Here is a 23,003-nt window from a genome sequence, read left to right as displayed (position 1 = left end):
AACTTTAGAGGCTGGAAAACATTTTCTCTCTTGCAGTCATACATGAAGATGTCAGCTCTGCATTTCATACAAAACGTCTCCACCTGGTTGTTTGTGAAGACTTTGTCAAGCCAAATGAACTTTCAGTGTCTTTGGCTGTGACAAGCAAGTTTACAAGTCCTGTGTAATGCTCAAATGCAAACAATCAGCAGAAGCTGCAGATGCCACTTTTAGCAGAAAAAATGTTTCCACACCGGTAAAGCAATATCAGTAAAATCTATGCTCTGAGCAGACTTCAAATTTTTCTTGCATTTATATCTCCTGCAAAGGCAGGGAGTATAATAAACTAGTGTGTAGCAGCTGTAAATTTTCTGAGGATTTATCTAACCACAAATACATCGAAATGGGGAAATAGGTCTATATTAAACTGTGCAAGATGCTGCTGGAACTCAGCCACTTCTGCAACATCCTGTAATTAATTTATTATGACAGGTCTGGCAAACTGAAACACCCAATACGCTTGCGACAGACTGTTATGATATAGCTGTTTGAAAACTCTGCAGTCACATAAAATGCAGGTATTAAAGGAAAAAGAAGAAAAGGCAGCCCAGTGTTACCATTATTTTTCTGTGATGTAGAAATTTTTCACCAGATTCACATTCACCAGCATCCTGGAGTGCACATGGCAGACTCGGTACCTCTGCCTGCACTAGCTGGGAAGGAAATTGTTGCAGAATATATTGGCTTAGATCCTACTGTTCTGGGATCAGAAGGAGAGTTAATGAAGTTCTGTGGATGCGTTCAACTGAGGGACCTCTTTTTCACACATTTTCTGAGTCAGCGCAGGCCTAGCCATGCCCTTTGGTGATGAAGTTAATAAGAGGAGCTGAGACACTCAGTGCTGGTTTAACTTTCTTCTTGACCAGTCCATATTTGTTTTACTGCCTGTGTTTAAGATTCTTGGTTTCGTTAAACAATAGTGAAAGAGTTCCAATGAAATTGTCTGTGAGTTGCAAAGAGAAATAGCACAGATCTATCACAAACCAGGTTTTTAATGTCTCTAGTTCCTACAGAGGTGACTAGAGCAGGTTGTCCTTGCATTCAGCTGCTTATCCTAAGTTCATTGCCTCAGTTCTCAAGTAAAAGAAATACTGAATTTCATCTTTTTCTGGATGTTATCTTCAATGTTGAACATCCTGCTATTAATCCACAGCTAAACATAGCTAATTCAGCCCTGTGCAACTGTATAATTTGAAGAAAATCCTCTTTCTCCTCTCCCAAATTTTTGGTAAGTAGAATAGGCTGGTTTGCTCCCTCACTTGCACTGCATGTTTCAAAGAGCACAAGTTAAGCCTTTGCATATCCATTGCTGCAGGTGAGCCATGCAGAGTACATGCAAGTAGTTATCATCACCAAGTGTTACTCACTTGGCTGTGCTGGTTTTTTATGGACCATAATTATTCCTTTAGTTTCACCTCAACGTTTTTATTTAGCCATTGCATCATCAGCCTGCTTTTTTTTTCAGTGTATGTCATCAGGATTTTGACATCTTTGTATAGACACTGTTTAAAGCAGCTTCATGTTATGTTCTGCATTCATTTTAGAGTCTGATGGGGATACACAATCATGGGTGTAATAGTGACATCAGCCTGAGATTCATTAAAATAAATGCCATCCAAAGCCAAGCTCTAGCAGGCTGCATAAGCCTATAATAAGCTTATACGGGGTTGGTTAATCCCCATTGTTGTTTAGTATAATGTCATAATAAAAAAGTGACATCAGGGAAAGGGCAGAAGGGGCAGTAAATGTGCTCTGCAGTGTGGCCAAGTGCTCCTGACATCCCTGCTCCTTAAGCAGCAGCATGAGCAGAGCTGAGCAGGTCCAGGTTGCATTGTGGGTGACTGAAAGTGGCTCTTCTGTGACAGAGCTACAGAGCCACGAGCATCCCAGGGTGGCTTTCCTTGGGGATGCACTGTGGGTGTGCACAGGCACGCAGAAGGTGTGGAGCAACACGTGGCCCTGCACTGGCTTCCTTCCTAAGGACACGCCTTCATTGGACCTTGCAGGTCCTGTTCTCCATGGGAAACATCCCGAAATCAGGACTCCCAGTTTAGACCCTAAAGGTTCTAATTTGTTGCCTGTATCCAAAGGCTTGGATGAGAAGGAGGTGGGCTGCCCTTAGAGTCAGCAAGGGCACCCAGGGCACCCTGCTCAGGGTGAGCAGGGCCAGGGCTGGGGCTGCCTGCTCCCCAGGGATGAGTGCCAGTCACCGAGCCAGCGCTGGGAAGGAGGGTGCTGCTCTAGGCAGCACTTTTGCCTCACACTTGGTTGAGGTGGTAGCTGCAGTTGTCTTTCCTTGCTGTTCTTTCAGTCAGGGTTAGATTTTCTCTGAAAGCAGAAAAAGCCCTCAACTCTTTGAGTTCAGTGTCCCTGGCATTTTGCCCTTTGCACTCTTTGTCACCACAGTAGTGTGGGTTTTCAAGTCATGTTTGGGAACCTGGGCACCTGGCTCTTGCTGAAACTTACTTGAGGCAATGTTTTTGGTATCAGTTTGTGGGACAAGAGTTAGAAACTTGGCTGCCTACAGTTAGATCCCTGAGTAGCCTGAATTGGAAAAAGGAAAAAAATTGTCTGAAAATTCTGAGGTTCTGCTCATTGGTCAGGTTCTGTGTTGGAGGAAGAGACCTGTGTAGACATGGTCCAAGATACATTTTCCTGATGGTTTGTGCTATCATCTAGCAACAGCTGGATTCAGTTGGCTTCATCATTTAACAATGCTTAGCATTGATTGTTTTTTCATGCCAGTGAAACAGAAGGCAACACGGAACAAGTAATTCTGTGAGCCATTACCAACATCACTATCAACAAAGATTTCTCCTGAGCCATGATAACTAGAAGAAGAAAGCTGTAAGACTCAAATGTCTTCCAGCCTAAATGTCCATACAAGGCCTGTCACCAAAGGTGATAAACCTAATATTTAGCTCAGGCTGCTTGTTCTAAGGAGATGTTTTGCAAATGAGAGGAAAGAGTGACTAGTTCAGCACATTGGGGCTGACATTGGTCAAACGCTGTCAAGGTTTGGTCTTTATGGAGGCTGAGGTTTCTTCATTGAGTCGTTTGAACTCCACCAGTTTCCCACACTAAGATCAGTGCTGTAACATCTGTGAATGTTTTGGGTTATCTTTTTTTTTTTAAGTGGTTTTGTTCCTTTTTTCTTTTTTTTTTTTTTTTGAATGTGTGGTAAAACATTGGAAATTTGTATAATTGAAGAAATCTATTCCTAGTTCATTTTAACCAACAAGGTTGGTATGTTTTTCCAGAGCATTGCCATATTTTCCTAGAGCTAGAATTAGCTAAATTTAGATACTTGCTTTCTTAGGACCCAGCAATGGACCACCACAGTTCCCAAATTGAAGATGCATGTGTTTGTGCCTGCAACAGTAGCTGAATGCTGGTTAACCTCACTTGCAGAGTTCTGGTGTGAATTGCAGTTTCTTGTCATGAACACATCTCACAGGGTCAGATTGAATCCTGTAAATTCAGTAAGAACTCAGCCAGAGAGAGGAAAAGAGAATTTGCTGCCATTTGAACCTGTGCAATACCAGCAGAGAAGTGCTTGAGCAGGGCACTGGCAGTCTCTCTGCACAGTGCAGCAGTGTGGAAAACAGGCCCGGCTCTGCGCAGATTTGTGAGCAGTGGCACATGTCACACGGGATTAAGGACTCCTGGAAGGACATGCAATTTGTGGTGCTGCTCCCATTCCCCCTCCCAGCTGCCCTCAGTTCCCTGCTGGCCTCCTGCCTCCTGTGTAAAACTCGGGCTGAAATGGAGAAATGGGATGGGTGGCAGCGTGCCAGCCGCCCGGGCACCCAGCGCCGCTTATCTCCCTGACGGACACGCTGCCGTCCATCCTTGGGTTGACTCACTCCTTGTGCCTCCTGTGGCTCAAAGAACCTACTCACTGCTGGAAAAATCTGTGCAAATATTGATATAGCTGCCTTGTTTTACATCGGCCCTTTTGAAGGTTGGCTTTTTTGTGTAGGCAGGTTGGCTGCCGATTTGCCACTATCGTTACCACTTTTTTGGCTAGAAAGGTGTGAGTGGAAGGAGTTTTTGCTTCTTCTGTCCTAAGGTGTTAAAGTGTCTGCTCTAGGAAGAAAAGCATTTGGAAATACTTTGGAAAGTTAAATTAAAAGCTGTGGTCTGGGTTCTTAGTGCTGTCTGAAAACCAGGGAAACACTCTATCAAAAGATGTTGAAATGATTACTTGTTTCCACCTTGCTGAGTTTAATTTACAGCTGGTTTTGTGAGTTTCAACTGAAATCAGATTAGTTAACTTTAATCTGAAACTTGTGTCTAAATACTCAAAGACATAATTCATTAGCCATATTTTATCAGTATTTACTAAAAAATACCAGCAGTGATTTTACAAATTTAGAAAAGAATAGGATTACATTGTCATAGGAAATATTGAAAATGTTGACAGTTTTTCACAAAAAAATTCTGTGCTTATTTAAAGACCATTTTGGGGAAAAATCTATGAAAAATACTGATGTTGGATATTCAAATCAACTCACTCATTGGGCAGTAAAAGTGGTCTAAGTGAATAAGAGTGCATGATAAGTGACAGGACTTTTGATTTCAGTAAGATTTTTGATAATGTCTTATATGATGTTTTTTATCACAAAAAAAATATGTGGGGGGGAATATATGGTCAACTATCACAAGGAGTTGATGCATAACTAATTAAAAAAGAAAAACTGCATTGAAAAAAGAGTTATCCAAGTTTAGTTATCATACCAGGGAGATATTGCAAGTGAGGTCCCTGAGGTCAGTTCTCTGTCACTTCTATTCACTATTTCCATTAATGAGCTGGATGATGTAGTTGTATTTATAAAATGTGTGCGTGACACCAGCAGTTTGCAGGCTGTTTGTAGGACATGATCAGAATTAAAAATCATGTTGGAAAATGGAAGTAATGGTGCAAATCAGTAAAATTGGAGGCAGTAAGATTTGTGTTAGGGGAAGAAGGAACCAAAGACAAAAATACAAAGTGGCTTTTCAGTTTAATTGCAGAAAAATGTGGAAGGTGACAGTTCAAAGGCAAGCTAAGTGAATCATCAACACACTATGTCTGTTTGGAAAAAAGGGTCACCTGAGTGATATTAGCAGAGGTGAAGTGTGTAAGATCAGATTATTACTTCTTCCCAAGTTATGCTGGTGAATCTTCAGCAGGAATACTTTGCTTTAGTTTTGGGCACTGCATCCTGGAGCTGGCAGACAAGCTGAATATGGTTCAGAGAACACCAGTGGCATAACAAGAGATTTAGAAACCTACAAAAAGGTGCAAGGGATTGGAATTTTTAGTGTAGAAGAGGTAAAGATTGGGAGACATAATAGGGATGCCTAAAGTTTTTACAGAAAGCAAGAAATGAGGTAGCTCTGTTTGGTACAGTCTATGCCCATGTGATTTCATTAAAAAGACCATCTATTATTTTTGCTCTTTCATGGAAAAGTTTAGTTTTATTTTACAGCAGGGTGATGGAGAAAAAAAGTATTTTTGGGTCCATTTAAATTATATGATCATATATTTCCTTTCTTTCTTTTTGTTAGGTGTACTATTATTAGTTGTCTTTTTCTTCCTCTAAAATAGCATCTGTATGACTCACTTAGATCAGTGTTGGTGCATAACAACCATTCTTTGAGAAGAAAATTGCAGTGAAAATTTTTTTATTCATTATCTCTTCTGTCATAAATCTCTAGCTGGAGCAAAAATCCTGACCCTGAGTCTTTCTCCAGAACTCGTGAGCCCATGGCTATTCAGTTTTTATTGTGCTTCTCCAATGATTTATGGCATGACCTTGGGTAAATTGAACCTCCACCTCAATTTCCCTGTCTTTAGCTGAAGACACTAATATTTCTCCCGTGGACAGCCTGAGAGCTAATCTGTGTTAGACTGTCTTGACAATGTCCAGTCCCCAAGCAGAGTCTTAAAAGTTTAGCTGTCACATACCTATGACTCAGTAGTTGAAAAGTAGTCTGTATTTAAGGTGGGACTAAGTTTTGAGCGTTTGGGGATTTTTAAAGTACTTTTGTAAAATCATGTTTTTTCAGTCTCATGGCTTGGAAGGGCAATTTAGATTATTTTATTTTTGGGGCTGGGACTATCAGGCATGACAGCAAAAAGCTCTGGGAAAGGCCTTTGTTTGTAAAGGTGGATTACTCAGCTGTAGTTGGACACTATAATATATTACAATACACTCTGCTGGCAGCTATAATGGTAGAGCAAGCTCCAGTGGAGCTCCAAAAATCTGGGATGGGAGTCTGGCCAGAAAAACTGAAAGCCTTGAAGTAGGTTCTATGGCAAGGAAAGAGAGGTTACCTCTCCCCTCATGTTTCTTGCATTCAAAAGTGATAATTGCCATCAAAACAGAGAGAAAAGATAAATGCTGGATAAGCTGGCAAGGAAAGGACCCAAGATTCTGTCCTCTACAAACAGGAATGCCTGCCCAGCAAATATAATGCCGTCTTGATTTGATAACAAAACAGAAATATATTAAAAAGTAGTTGAGGAGACCCTGCTCATTTACAGAACATGAGATAATAATGTCCTATCCATAGACAGGAGGGTCATGCTGCAAATCCAGTATTTATCTCAATTGTAAGCACTCTCTCATTAAGAAGTGGAAGTATCTTTACTTTGAAATGGGACTAATAAAACCTGTGACCTCTTAGGCTTTTGAAAAATATGCAGACTTATATGACAACAGTAGGTAGAGGTAGTTCTGGTGGGTCCTGACCTCTTCACCTTCATTTTATTAATTCACTGAGCCATATGTTTAAACTAAAATAAATACTGTGGTACAGCTGGAAACGTCCCGCTGTCGAAGAAGTTGGCCTTTTCCCTGTCCATTTCTCTTCTTTTGTGATCTCAGTTGGTGAATGGTCTGTAGTGTCCTCACATTTTTTCTTTCTGGGGTCTCTTTCTCCACAACACAGAATTAACAAGATTGCTGTTCAGGAAACCAGGTAGTCTGGAATGCAACCATGTGGTGGACAGGAGGGAAATAATAGTCAGGAAATTAACTACACCATGTTACCATGTTTTGGTTTTGTTGTTTTCCCTACATTTTTCCAATCCCACAAACTCTCTGAAAGCACCAGATCTACTCAGAGTCTGAGAAATCACTTATTGCTTGCTAGTAAAATGTATTTTCTCCATCAGTGCTTTAGTTTTATGCTACATAGAGTACATGTGGATTTTATGGCACATGCATTGAATAATCCCACCAGCCATTCAAATAATTTGGGGTTTGGTGTCAAATGACGGAAGCAGGACAATTTTTCTAAAGGAGTTGCTGATGCACAGCTGAGTGCACACAACCAGTGCATTTAATTGTCCACAGTGTGCTGCATGCTTGTCCCTGAGAAGGCTCCAAAGTGCTGGAGGGGCACCTTTCATCTCATACCCTTTACCCAGACCAAGCCCCTGACAACTTTAAAATGTAGAAGCTCTGCAAACAGAGATGTTTTTGAGCTTCACTGCTGGGCAAGTCTTGCTGGAGTCCATGGGAGCTGCTGGGCCTCCCTGCTCTGGAATACCCTGACGAGGACTCAGACTCACCTCCTCCTGAGTTCTGGCAGCTGGACTTCAGAGGATCTAAAGCAGAGGGAGCCGCAGGAGCTGGCCTGAGCAGCGCTGGCCCCTTGCCCAGCTCTGTGCAGCACAGCCCTGCCAGGGTGCCCCGGGCGCTGCCAGGCCCAGAGTTAAAGTGCACCTCAGAGCCTGGCTGCTCAGCCGCCGCTGCCTCGTGCAGGTCATGATGGCAGCGCCCATTGTTCTGCAGTATTTGAAGGGCATCCAAGTTTTGGCATCATTAGATTATTGCCATGGTGCCCGGGCTGCAGATCCTGTACAATAAAAGGGGTTTTACTTTATGTTCAATCACTATTAGCTGTTATCTGCAGCTTTCATCTAGTCTCCATTAATGAAAGAACAAATAATTCCAGGGACTAAATAGATGTTTGACCATTCAAATATATGCAAAGTGATACCATTTATAAATGGGAGGAAGTTGTTTTGCAAGCCTGGAATTCCATTTGCTGTGGAATTTCCATTTAACAGTGTGAGTCCAGTTAAATCCTGAAATATTACATTTAAGGTTTTGTCATACTTCATCTCCCTTTCAGCTGAAGGCTCCTAATGGCTGATATTTCTCAATCCCATTCCATTTCATTAGAGGGTAATTATCTGTTGATACTATTAACATTGCTGCAAAGAGGAAAACATCAAGCTATTCTCCATGATCTTGCTGACTGAAAAAGAAGGAATAGGCTTGAACTGCAGCGAGGAAAATTCAGGTAAGACTTTGAGAAAACATTTTGTGAAGAACTGAGAGGTCTGAAGAAACTGGGCATCTCCATCGCCAAACAGTTTCCTATTTTTAAGGCCAACAGAATATGCAAGACTTGCTGCTGCAGTTTCCTGGCAAGGAAAATGTTTTCCCTTTCACTGAGTCTGCACATGGCATTTATTCTCCAAAGCGAGGGGTATAGCAGGCACAGCCAGACAAGTGTTGCTGCAGCGCAGCCGGGGATTGCCAAAGGATTGCATCACATCCCAGCTTTCCAGCAGCTCCAGCCCCGGGGCAGCCCTGGGGCTCTGGGGGCTGCAGGCATCGCTTCCCCGGCGCTGCTCCTCGGGCCAGAGCGGGCGGTGTCGCTGGGGGCCGCGAGTGTGACTGCAGCTCAGATCCCCTGCTCCTGGTGAGCTGTTCTGAGCTGGCCTGCGAGAGGAGAATCAGGGAGGGCTCAGTAGCTCTGACACCGGCGCTGAGCTCCTGCTGTACCAGCACAACTGAGCATTTGTCCCACATTTGCCCCTCTTTCCTCCCAAACCTCTGCATTACCCTCTGTTTACCAAAACTGCCTTATTTACAGCTACAGAGGCTTTGGCAGAGCTAACTCTGGGTTTTGTCACAGCTGAAGAGCAGCTGCAGAGCATCCTTACCAACTCTCCACCCTGAAAACTGAGGCACACAAGACTGAAGGTAAAAACAAGCCCAGATGTTGCCTGAGCGTTTGACTTCTCTGTCCTGCCATCACTCAGCTTTCAGTGGTGGGTAGGCAGCTCTCAGAATTTGTGACAAATCAGAGGGACAGTTAGTTCTAATTCAAGTTGCCATGGAAAAACTGATGGTGGGGGAAAAAATAACCTGGACCAAATAAACCTTCTGCAAGGTGAGAAACTGCACTGCTAGTGAGGTTAGACATGCACTCAGCATGTGATTGTGGAAGGGAGAAAAAAGAAAAGCCCAGTGCATTTTGAGAGGGGCATTTTAAGGTCTCAGGTGATGGAAGCAAGAAACAAGGACCTTTCCCTCTCTGCAGCCACTGCAGTGAGCCTGGTCCAGGAGAGCTGGAGAGACCCTTCACTGCCAGGTGGATTCCCCAGAGTCTGTCAGAGAAGTAAAAACACCCTTGTTAATGACAGCTGCTTAGCCAGAGAGTGAAAAGGAGGCCAATATGTATAATAATGGTAAGGATGGACATTTTCTTTTTAATGGAAGGAGGTATAAATAGCAAGAATGAGATGAAAATGAGAAGCAAAACTTGGGCTACATGTAAATGGAGAAATCTTAACATTGAGATTACGGGACCATCACCTCAGGGTAGCAGTGGAAGCCTGTAGTTTAGGACCTGAACAACCAGCCAGAGAAGGAGCACGAGGCACCACAGTGCAGAGAACAGTCCTGCCTTTTGCACTTGAATTTGCTTACAAGGCTCCTTTGCCACTTCTCCTTGAGGATCTGAAGGAATGTTTAATGTGGACGGCTCAGGCAAACTGCAGCTTTGGGAATTCTTATCTATCCTCAAAGTCTTATCTTTTATTTCAGTTGTTTAGATTTGCTGACTTCCCGTCTACAGTGCTTATCCAAGTTTATTGTTCAGTTTTACTATTCCTTGCTAAACAATTGCTCCTTTACTCTTGACGGTGCTTCTTGAGTGATTTCTCTGTTTATCTTTACCACCAGGCTCAGGTGTTAGAAGTAACATGCTAACCTTGGAGCTGTCTCAGCAATCCAAAGATGCAAATTTTCCCCACAGATTTGCTGGGGTTTTTTACTTGCATATCAGCCTTTTTATTTGTAGCATAGTTCTGAACTAGATATGATTCTTTCATTTCTCTACTCATGTAATTTTGTTCTAGTTCGGATAGCTTTTGGGGTTTTTTTTTGTTGGTTGTTTTTTTTTTCTCTGATCCTTTCTAGGCAAAAAAGGGTTAATTAGCCTCAGTAAAACATTGACAGTCGCTGGGGACTGCTGCAACTGAGATGAAAAACAAGGCTGCACCTGTATGCTGGCAATTTCAGATAGATTCTGGTCAACTATTTTTCTCTCCTGCTTTGTTCTGCCAGCTGCCTCAATGCTTTGGATGCAGGTGGAAGGATGGACTTTGCTATCTATAAAAAAATTAAATGGTGAGGACCAACTTCCGTCTCACCTCCCCAGGGATCAAAGTGATTGCCACAGAACATGGCAAAGCAGGAAGCAGGCTGCACGTGGGCTCCATGCGAAAGAAACAGGCTGAGAAATTTTCCCCTTTTTGCCTCCCTCCTTTCTTTCTCACCCCTTTTTTTTTCTTTTTTATTTTTATTTTTAATTTGGAAGAGACAGTGAAAGCATGGAAGGAATCCTAAACTGATTGACCATAACTGGGGGAACGAGCTGCCACTGTATAGTACACACCCTGCACATCACTGCTGCAGTTCCTCGATAGAGGAGCTATTGCAGCTCCTCCAGTAAGCAAAAGAAAGGCAGAAGATTTCTTGGGAGCTCTGGCTGTGTGTCTTGATGCGTGCCTATGAAAAAAATTCTCACAGAAACCAAGTAGATTTATGTCATAATATGCCCTTGTATGATGAAAATGAGTCGTCCCACCTGCCTGTGAAGGTGCCTTCACTGCAGAGTAACAGAAAACACATGGACTCCTGGAAGGTCCAAGATCTATTCTTACAACAATATTTTACTATTAAATAATTCTCCTAGCAGCAAGTTTTGCTTGACACAATGGGAACTTTCTGAGGTTGTGCCACAAGGTATCTTACAGTCAGGCCCTCTTTGACATTTCTGACTGGTGCTGTGATAGAAACAAACAGGTAAAGAGCAGTAGTAAGATCTGAGATATTTAAATGTGAGTGGAACATAAGACTTGCATGATAGCAGTTCCATGAAAGGGCTTTGTGCAGGGGGAAACCCCCAAAATATCCATTGGAAAAGTTAAAGAGTTACACACTATTTGTGTGGGTTTTGAAAATACTATCAGAAGGAAAAGACATCTCATTTTTCCCCTCTTTTTTCAGTGATATGAACAGATGCGTAATTTAGGTTGTTTTCCTGGGTTGCTGTTTTACATCACTTCTCTACAAGCCCACGCCTTCAAAGTGCCATTAAAAAAAAAAGGGAAAAAACCAGAAGTTGCTAAATGGAGATCAGTGACTTACAGCAGCTGAAATTAACCCACATGCATATTGCAATGAAGTGTATGGGGACTTTGGAGGAGGTAGCTGAGTCGGGTTTGTGTAATTTTATTTTGAGCTGCCTATGACCTTCTAATGCTAATCTGTCTTTAAACAGTGTATATTTATATGTATAACATGGGTAGCTGGTTACAAAATAACATTTGGTATTAAGAAAGATTAACTAAATCTCACATGTCAGGGCATGTAGAACCCCAAAAAGAACGTCTTGGCCTCTCCTCCACCAGTGCAGAAAATACTGACCTGGTTTGCAGGTAGCTCTCTCCTGTCCTACAGCACCAGGAGCCACCACTGTGGTGTGTGTGAGGCACAGGAGGACAGTGGCTGGATAAAGGACCTTACCTGCCTTGGGACAGGCACAGTGTGCTCCTGTGCCCCTGTGCTGTTCGGCCTTTCTGACGTGAGGTGTCAGTGCCACCCTGACTTGGCGTGGCAGCTCCTGCCAGCGCTGGTTGTGCAGCACCACTTCCATAGTCAGTCATGGGACAGCACTTTGTCCCACGTGTGTCCTGCAATTAGGGAATACTCCTGTACCTGAGCTTGCCCAAGGGTGCAAGTGAGGTTATGCCTTCTGCTGCAGAGAAAATCAAAGCCTGTCATATCTTTGCATTAGCTCAGCCATTGATCTAAGAACCTGTATCAGGTAGTCTAATAAAAATATTGCTCTCCTTGTAAACCTTGTCTGACTCTGTAGTAAATGAGTTACTTTTCCTGATAGCTGATGAGAATTTGCTTGGTGCTTGAATGAGTTTCTGAACTTTCTATCCACACTGTGAAGTTTTATCTTATGTGTGGCAGAATATTGGCATCATTAAGATAAATGATTCACTGATTCTCTTTCATAGGGACAGTTACATAAAGCAGTTACAATCCTATTCATATTCCTCATTTTACATCCAGGTGCATTAGTAATAGTTAATTTTGTCTTACAGAGGATGAATTTAAGGTTATGTTTAGAGTCTGCATTTTTTACCAGCAGTGCTACCTGTAAATAGGCAATTTTATGCTGTTGTGAGCTCACATTTGACATAATTTTCAAGTTATTTCAAATTGTTCTCCAATGGTGGAGCTGAAACCTGAAATACTCCAATCTGTCAGCAAATAGTGGTAACAGGAAAGTGAATGCTCATTGCTTGAACAAATAAGCACGTTTTTACCTCAAATGTGAATGAGCCTGAAAGACAAGTGTGATTTCCTGAAGAGAACTTTTTTCTTCCTTTTCGGATGCACAAACTTTGGATGGTCCCAGTCAGTGGAGAAGGCCTGAGTTGGATGCTATGTTGATTTGGTGTTAGCCTTTCCCCTGGCAAAGCTTTGGGTTTAGCCCAAGTTGAACTGGGCTTGCATGTGGGGAGGGGCTAGGAATGGCATCCAAAGGCATGAGTTTTGTAGTGTGAATACAGGTATGTTCTTGGCAGGCAGGTGGTCCTGGACATGTCTGATGATGAGGAGGATTTTGATACTCCACCTACTGAGCACATTAATGGATTCCCTAGTTCAGTCCTTTGTGCTTTACACATTTCAGTCTTTCCTGTGACATTTTGAGATTTTTTTTCTAGGCAGAAATCCCAGAGCTATTAATTCCATCCTTGCCACACTGAGAAATGAAACCTGATCTTGCAGTCTTGGATCCCTGCAGAAACTCACACAAGACTTTTTGTGTAATGAAATGCCTAGTTACCATACTGCAACAAAACTGTGTTCAAGTAATAACCAAATCCATAGGAATTTACGAATGCCACAATGCTGATTTTCAAAAGTGTAAATTACATTATGAATCTTGACATTGACTTAACATAAAGAGACTGCCATAGCTTTTTGAATCCTAAAATAAGATCAAATGAAGGTGTCATATCACTTTCCCTGCCAAAGGTTTGTTTTGACTGTCAGAAGACAGTAGCGCACAACCATTACTTTTTTTCTTTAACAGTATTCACCTCTGAGGCTTTCCTTCGTGTGGCAGAGGTATGTTGTCTAAGTGATATGAAGCTGAATTTTCTTTCTGTCCTAAAGCACTCAAGTTTCTGAAGTGCTGAAACAGCATAGGTGCTTATGAAGAGGTTTCAGAGATCTCATTCCTATCTATGCTCTAGCTGCAGTTCTCTTGCAATGCTATTGAACTATTCCAGTAGCCTTAATATGATCAGATATGAATATGAGGAATAAATGCTGATCTTCATGGTGAAGTAATTGCCTAAAATATAAATAAGTGTGGTTAGTGAAGCTTTGCCTACATTAATATGCTTGTTCACTTTACCTGTGCTTAACACAGAAGGGCATTCTGCATATCTGTTCAGTGAAGGCATTTGCATCTTTTCAATTAGTTTTCTTAAATGTAAACTATTGGTGTCAAATGTTGCCCATCTTCTGAATAATCAAATGGTGAAAATTATCATTTAAAGTATAAATTAAAAGATCATTAAGGCTTGGGAGTGCAGTACTTCAAAGTTAGGGGAGTCAGAACTGAGGTTTGACATGCAATTAATTCACCCTCCCCTCACTCCCCACTTTTCTGTATATTCATTACAATACTAATCTTAATTACACAGTCACATTTATGTGTGTGCACACACTCATGCACATATTTACATCTGGCTCCCAGCCAGTAATTCCCATTGCTCCCAGCTTGCCTTTACACCCACCTTGCCCAGCTCCGCGCTGGTGTTGGGCAGCCTCGTCCTTGCCCTGCAGCACAGAGCAGCAGGAGGGACCAAGGCAGCTCAGCTGAGCCCGGTGTGACATTGCATCTGTCCCTGCAGCACAGAGCAGCGTGGTGGATGGCCAAGGGCAGCCCCGCACCCTCAGAGAGGTGGTGGGACCTGCTCAGGAGGGGAGCTGCCAAAAGGAGGTGAAACCCCAATGCTCCTGTGCTGAATGAAAGGCTCAGAGGGCAAGACTTGGTCAAGTTTATAGGAATCCTCATAGGAATAAGAGTCACAAATTACACTCCTGCGTAAAATTTTGTGTCCCTGATCCACAGTGTAAAGCCAGGAGAGTTTCTTAATTGAAACCAATATATGAATATTTAAACTGGTTATTATGGTTTGAGACCAAATGACAGTGGGGAGCCTAAATGGGTTTTTAATCACAGTATATGCAATGCAAAACAAAAAGTCAGTTAAAGTTCACAGACTCATGCTATGCTAACTAGGCCTACCAGGGCAAGGAAAAACGAGTTTTCCTCAACCTCGTTCTCAGAAAGGGCTGAACTGTTTTTGCTACAACTTTTTTTTTTTCTTCGACATTTCTCTTTATTTGTTTTCCATTCTAGAGTGTGTGCTCTAGTCATTCTCCTACCTGTGGTTAGTGTTATTCAAAGAAGACACACTGCAACTGAAACTCTGAGTTCCCTCCAGCTAGTCCAGTACCACCTCCATTGTCTGAGAATCCTGAAAATAGTTAAAAATAAACATGTTTTTCAAAGTGGACAAGGCTGCCTTTCTAAAATCAGAACAAAAAAATCTTAGCTAAGAAGAGTAGGGGTTTTCATCAGAACCATGTACATGACCAGTTACCCTGAAATGTGGTGATAATGTATGTAAATAATTTTCTACTGAAGAACATTCACCAGGTACATTTTTGGCTGAATACCAGCAATTTTGTGGTGGGGGCTGATTGTGCAAGGTGTATAAAGATGCAAATGGTTCAGTCTTCCCTATGTGTAGAAGAAACATCTGACTGAAGTGTCATGACTGGAGTATAAGTTCTGATTTTTTAACAATCTTAAGCAGCAACTTGCTCAAGCTTAAAATAATCAGGGCTCAGACTATTCATGTTTTGCAATATTTTTAGCAGCCAATAAGTAATCGGTGTGTCTTTTCCCACACAACCTTGGTGAACAATTCTGAAAAATAAAGCTGTATCATAGATTACACCAGACCCAATGAGAATGCAGCAGTTGTGCAGCCCTGAGAGCTGTGGATTCTCTGATACTCAAACCACAGTGGGAGGCCAGACATTCACAGGATGTCCTGGAGCCTCTGATTTTTTCAGTCAAACTTTTTAAGTCCTCCTGAAGAAGATGGCTGCAACACAAGTTGACCAAGCATGTTGTCCGATCAGCATGGACAGCTGTGGCTTTAAACAATGGCAGCCATTGTTAGGTCAATTTTAAAGTAGGTCCTTAAAGTTAATGTGATTATGCAAATGTTGCCCTAACTACCATGGCTGTCTTATATCCTTCACAAATGAGTGCATTGTCACTTTTCATTATGTGCATACAGCCCTGGTGGTTTGGTGGTATCATTGTATCTCTTGGAAATGGACCATGTAAAGGCCATTCACTGTTGGCACTGCATTGTGCTCTTCCCCAAGCAGAACAACCTTCACCCACAAATGAGGGTGGCAGAGATTTTCAGGCCAAAACCTGCGTGTGTTATTCACATGATTACTCCCATTGACTTGGCTGGAAACTCTTGCAGCAGGCATGGAAGAATTAGGTTAAAATACAGTTGTGAAATTAAGTCCAGTCCACTCTAAATCATGATGTATCTGAACTAACTTCTGACAACCTTACTTCTAAGATAAAAGGTTTTGTATTAAATCATTTGCAGCATAAATTGAAAAATTAACTGGGGGGAAAAAACCCCAAACATGTCAGACAACTTCTGAGTATGATTTTTTCCATAGTGTCTGTATGATTACTATTATTAATTTGATTTCAATAATGAAATACCCCTTTACAGAAATCCGCGATCACGAATGAGGAAGCTGAGAAATCTCAGGATCTGTGTGATCTGGAAGGTGGCAGATTTCAGACGACTCATCAGTTGGGGGACATGACTGATTTCAGACTCTTGGTTGCATTGCTTTCAATGAAAACCAGTGACTTGCAGTTTCAGTTCTCATCACAGAAGATGTTCTCACAGCAATCTCTTGTTTGGATGGTTTTCTCTTTTTCTGAGTGTTTAGTCTGATGTTTGTCTGAGTTCCGTCCTTTGTGAGTTTTTCTTCTGGTGAACAAGAGTCTCCTTAAAGCAAGCACATGATACACAGATTCAGACTGCCTGTTGGGATTTGGGCCTGCTCAGTAAAATATCCTTCCTTTACTTCTAACAAAATACACAATATATGTATATAATAGATACAATAGAGGCAGAGATTTGCATGCACTTACCCAGCATGAGTAAAGGTAAGGGAAAATCATCACCTCCCAGGGAAGCTCTTTGCTGACTTGCAGCAGCTGTCTTATGAACACAAACTTCCTCAGCAGATTCAAGGGCATGGAAACTGCAAGGGTGGCACACTCTGTTGCTTGGGTCTCAAAACATCCTCATCACTGCAACACTTCAACATTGCTCCAGAACTTCGGTGGTGTCCTTGGCCAGCCTGTGTGCTCAGTCCAGAGAAATATGGTCAGCCCAAACCCACACATGTAGCAGCTGGGCTCTTCTTTCACAGTGCCTGGTTTTGCTGCAAAGCTTGGATTAGGGTGTGGACACCTGCTTTGGTGGAGCAAGGCTGAAGCTGTAGCACCCTCAGCATGGTCTTCAAGGGAGTACAGGGCTGCCTTTGGGACACTGAGCCTTCTGGAAAAGTTCCTGTGCTCTAGACAAAAGTGGATTTCTGTTATTGGAAATCCTTTGGGAAAAGTTAGTTATGGATGTTAAAGACAAAAGAAGAGCTTGTATCACTAACAGGAAGGCAAAGGAAGGTATCAAATAAATTTGCACATTCACAGTGCTCAATCTGTCACATGAAAACCAAGTTGCTCCATGGATGAACTGCCAGAGAGGATGGTAATAAGTATTTTTTGGATGTCGGACAGACAGCACAGCAAAACTTGGTAGTGACAAAAAGGAGGGGGAACTGCTGGAATAATCACCATCTTATTTTAATCATCATGCTTGCTGCTTTGTGATTTCTGTGGCAAATCATGGTGTAGATGTGTGTCAGGTTCTGTCCCCCCTGACCACACTGAGTCTGGCTCTGAGATTCCACAGTAGCTGCTCCAGCTGGGTGCACTGAAGGTTTGCAGGTTTAGAGAACCCTGGGTTTCAGAGCAGTGATGGAGGAGGCCCTGTCCCATCAGTTCTGTACCTTATCACCATACAAACTGCATTTGAATTTGTTATGGGTTTTCTGTTAAAGGATGTGGCCATAAATCAGAGGTTGGCAAGAAAAGTATTACTGCAACCTCTTTGATTAAAGAAAGTTAAGGGTGTTTCTGTGGTGGTGATAGCTCAGGAGGAGAACCTGTGAGTTGCTGCTCCTGGACTGCCACTGTGGGACCTTCATGGGGCAGCAGGAGAACCCATCCCCTTCCTGGGCAGGTGGGAAGCTGCTGGGAGGGTAACAAAGGTGGGTGTAACATGGTCTGGTGGGCCCTGTTCCTGGTGGGCTTCTAGCCAGGAGCATATCATCTCCAGTGAAAGGCTTTTGTGTACGTCCCTGACTGGAGGATGTAACTTAAGATATAATCAGAGCTTGCTTTTCAGTGAAGGTGATCCTGAACCTGGGGATACCAAGAGAACCACTGTGAGTGTGTGGGGCCTCTGCTCAGTGGGAGTGGCAGAAGCACATCAGCCATGGGCAGGGAAATGATCCATGTCTTTAGTCCTGGCCACGCATGGGCTTGTGTTCCATGCTGTTGTGAAGTTCAGAGACTTTTATCAATCCTTTTGGAGCAGTGTTTGGGCCTGAACCCTATCAGGGGCATGTGCCTTGATGAAACAGAGATGAAGTGGGCAGCAGTGCAGAGGGGATGGCCAGTACGAGCAGAGCAGAAAAGAAAAGCAAAGTATAATCTCTTTTATTTATTATTTAACTGAAAGTATTTTAGGCCTATAACTACAGCAAACCACATTTCTTTGGTGCAAGAAGGCTTAGCTGAGCAGGTAGGAGCTCTAACCTTTTGCAGATTTCCCTTTCCCAGCCAGCAGCACAGGCTAGCAGCACCTTTATCTCTACAGGAAGGCTGAGCCAGCATCTCAGAGGTCTCTGCCTTGAGCTGGTAGGAACACAGATATCAAAAACCCACCACTGAAAAAGTGATAGCCTCCCTGCACCTTCAGATAAGTCCTGTGCTGATGTACACGATGAGAGAGTTACTGAAACACGAGGGAGGCAGCGGGCAGGAAAGCACACCTGCAGGCACCCTTTCAAGGCTCTCTGGGGGCTCTCTGTGCCGGGAGGGCCGCGGCAGGCTTGCAGCTGGGCTGGCAGGAACCGGGAGATGCAGAGGTGGTCACTATGGTTAGTGTAGAAACCTGACTGGGGAGAGCTTCCTGAAACTTTCTTCTTCGCCGTCTTCGCTTCTCTGACAGATGTGTGCACAGAGCGTGTCTTGGAGCTGTGGTGATGGGCAGGGATTGAATCAAGGGGTAAAAGTTGTTTTCTCATGAAATGAAATTTCCTTGGCTGTGAGTCGAGCTAGGCTGTAAATGTGGATTTGCGCAGCCTGAGAAGTGGAGGCTGTTTTACAAAGCAATTAAAAATTCAGCAATCATTCTGATACTCAAATGGATTGGAAAAATGCCTTCCAGAAATGTCATGTATCAAGAGGGATAAAAAACAAAAACAAACTCAACAACTTGATCACCAATAATTTATGGAAAAATAATAGCAGAGTAGATACATTTTGCAGCCCTTAACAATGAGCTGTTTAACCACTGCCAGCTTGCAAACACAGCTGAAGGCAGAATGTGGACCTCTCTGGTATATCTTCATTATCTCACCTCCAGCAGTCACTGAGAGCAAAAAAGTCACAAACAAGTTTGTGCTGGTAGCAGGGTCTTCAGTGAAAACCGCTGAGACATCAAAGTCAAGTTCAAAGAAAAGAGACAAACAAAGGGAACAAGTGCATTTGGTCAGGAAGCATGACTTCCTTTTGAATTAAGACATTAGACTGGAGATTGAAGGATGTGACCAGTGTCTTTCCGTGGCCACCCAGGCAGAACTCCACCATTGCTCCTGAGCAATGTCTGCTCTCATGACTGACTCCACCCATGCTAGGAAACAAGGACACAGGCAAAATGCAGACCAGCGCCTCAAAACCATTCTTTCTCGAACTGAAATATTTTTAAAATGCTCATTAAACACACACACACACACAAAATCAACTACCAAAAAAACCCCACCAAAAAACTCAAAACAAAAAATAACCAAAAAAACCCCAATAAACAAAACCCCAACACATTTTTAATGGATTTCTAGGAACAAGCCTTTTGTTTTGTGCTTTGCCATCACACCTATCTCAGATCAGGGATGAGGTGGAAATACAATTAAGTGTGGCAGGACTAAGAGGAGGTTATGATTATGATGCTCCCATCACAATGTTACAGAAATATCCTTTGCCTGTGTGCCTGCCTGTGTGGGCCTAGGGAGGGCTGATTGTCATTGACTTAGCTGGCATGGATAAGGATCAACATTACAAATACAGAGAAAAAAACCTGACTTTTTTGAAGGATCACTCTATGCTATGTAATATTCAGTTCCTTGCTTGCTTTCTGCTTTACTTTCAGCAGATTTATTTTGGCTCCTAACTACAAAGTCTGGCTCTTTCATTCAAGCTCTAATATTTTTTTCCTAAAACAATTCAAGCTCTGGCCCTTTTTCAGTTTAGGCTTACAGCTGTCACATGGGTCAGACCTGTGGGAGTCAAAGCCCCAGGATTCCCTGCATAGAAGGCTGAAGAATGACAGGGAATTAGCTGGGAAACACCTCACACTCAGATACTATTGTTTTTGCCCTGGCTCCTTTGCCTCTTCATTTTTAATTAATAGCACATGCTGAAATTATAATTTAAATTCTTTTCAGAAATGAAAAGAATTCCCACTGACAACATTATTAAGTTATAATTACAGAGGATGAAAAGGTTAATAGGAATTTGAGCTAAATATCTACTCTCCATTAAATGAGAACTTGACTGAACCTGCTTTCCTTTCACTTAGGCAGGTTACTCTAGGTTTGAGTGCGTCCAGGACGGCCACACACCTGTGCAAAGGGCCACTGCTAGGACAGGCAGCTGAGACCAACACCAAGTCACCAAGACCATTTACACAGATTTGTCTTAGGACAGCTCTTGCCTGACCGGCTCAAGATGGAATTTGCCAGAGGTGGAACTCCTCTTGGGCCTCTGGAAGATGTGTGTTTCGGACAGTGAGACAGGTGTGTAGGAGGTGGCGCTTGGCTGCAAGGGAAATGCAGCCACTATTGATGGAGGGAAAATCATCAGCTTCCTGAGTCTGGCATCCAAAGAAAGCCTCTTCCTTCACCCATGCTGGGCAGCACATCCATGCAGAAACAAACTGGCCTGAACCTACTCACTGTTCTTCATTTTCAGTGAAACGAGAAATGGGGAAAAGAAACATTTTCCTCCATATTAGCTCTAAGTGTGCCCATCAAGAAGACAATTATTGTCATAGTTATACATGTTTAAAGTGGATTTTAAAGCAAGTGAGGGTGTAGGGCAAAAAAAGTCCACTTCTTTTTGTGGGCACCTGCAGGCTGAGTTCCATGGGATAATGAACTGTTTAAACTCATGCAGGATCTGTGCAGTTACCACTGGAGCTGTACAAGGCAGGAGTTTTGCCTTGAAGTCCTGTTGTAAGCCTGGCCTTTCTTTTCCCCTTTTTTCTCTTTAGAAGCTGTAACACATTGCCTAAGCAGTGTGGCCTGCCTCAAGGCAGGCCTGTCCCTGTTCCCGGGTCGCAGGCCGGGTCCCGCAGGCCTCTGGGGCCTTGCACAAGCGGTTTGAGACGGCAGCCCTGGCACAGGCAGGGGCTCCCACAGACTTCCCCTTCCCAGTGATCCCTGCCCGGCCCCGGGGTCCTGCCGGGGGGAACTGCTCAGAAACGGCCTCGGGCCAGCTCTCCTGGCCCCCAAACCACTCAGGAGGGATGGATGTGAGCACACCAAACAATGGGGAGGGGGCTGCTGCAAGCACTGCTCCCTTCTCACGCCAAAAGCACACGAGCAGGGACCTGTGCAGAGGGTGGGAAAGGCCTTTTTGCTCCTCTCCTTTTCTGTGCACTGCATGGTTTGAGAGCCAGCATGTGGCTTCAGCTGGGAGGAGTGGGCTGGTGCTGGGTGAGGAGCTAAAAGGGCTGGAAGGCACCTTTGGGGGTCAGCACACACATGGCTACTCCTTCATTGCGGAGCTGAAGTCTGCTCTCATGAATATCAGTATGACTTTGAAGCACTTGCATCAACTTACGTTTCTGCAATTTATTTTCAAGCTACTCAATAAAATGGTTTTTTTTTCCTGACAGGATGCCTTTTATTTGTTTGTTTGTTTTGTCAGGAATTACTTTTATCTCTAGCCTTCCTAGGGCTGAAAGACCCTCAGGATGTCAGCTGTGTGAGGCTCTTGCAGGTCTGTCCAATTATTTGCTGTGAAGCACAATGCACCAGGGTTTCAAAGTATACTCTCACCTCTGTTTTCTTAAGACAAGCATGGAAAAAAGCCTGTTCTACAGTTACAAGAACTCCAGAATATTTTTCTCTTATTCAATTGGTTTCTGACCTGATTGTCCCTAGATGAAAAAATAAATTAGCCAGCACTGTGGGATAAGGGCAGTTTTGCACAAAAGGTGCAGTGAGTCTCCCACTGACTGAAGCTGACCTGGACTTTGGTGTCAATAGAGATGTGCTCTGAGACCACAACATGCTCAGTACTCAATGTTTTGTGCTGTGTTCCTTCCACTTCCTTAACAATCAATGAGAACCGAGGATTTTGAGGCTATAGTGTACAAAACTCTATTCCTTGCTTATCTAAGTGGGCTGGGAAAAACCTTCTTGGCTTGATTGTTGCCATTAACACCACCGCCAAAAAACTGAAGACAAACAAGATTAGGAGGCCATGCAGGTCTAAGTAAAAAAAGAACACACTTTATTTATCTACAAGGCAGTACATTGTTGTATAAAAAAATTAAGTGCAGATAAAGCTGCACCAAATGCTATTAAGGCAGCAAAGTCAGAGGCTGTTATAAAAACACAAAAAAATAAAAAAATAAAATAAAATCAGTGTTTTGCCATATCAATAAAGATCTGATATGGCAGTACAAAGAACCATGGACTTCTAAGGACCTGATTCAGTACACAAGACCCAAGTTAGGGAACAACCAGCTAACAAAAGAGACAACATGAACAAGACAGTGTTCTCCCAAACATATGAAGGTGCAATGCATGCTGTTACAAACCAATGAGAAACAAAACAACACATCCACACAAATAAAAATCTCCCAAGAACAGTGTTCAAAAATATTGCTTATAAAAAAAGGGGAAAATATAAATGATGTAAAAAAAAATTAAAACAAAAAGGTCTGAAATGCTAGTGCATAGTCAATTAGCTAACATCAACATTTGTTTCTTTCCATATAAAGCTCTACTGCTCCTTTTACACTAGCAGCATGTCTACACGCTAAGGTCTGTAGCAGCAAAACACAGTATTCATTTGGCATTTACAAAATTAAATTACTGAATAAAAATATAATTTTTCTCATAAATCTATGTTTCATACAGTAATATTTTTTAAAGCAAGCT

This window comes from Zonotrichia leucophrys, chromosome 3 (genome assembly GCF_028769735.1).
Source record: "Zonotrichia leucophrys gambelii isolate GWCS_2022_RI chromosome 3, RI_Zleu_2.0, whole genome shotgun sequence".
NCBI classification, from domain to species: domain Eukaryota; kingdom Metazoa; phylum Chordata; class Aves; order Passeriformes; family Passerellidae; genus Zonotrichia; species Zonotrichia leucophrys.
The sequence above is the reverse complement of the archived record's forward strand: the minus strand, read 5'-3'. Positions refer to the sequence as shown.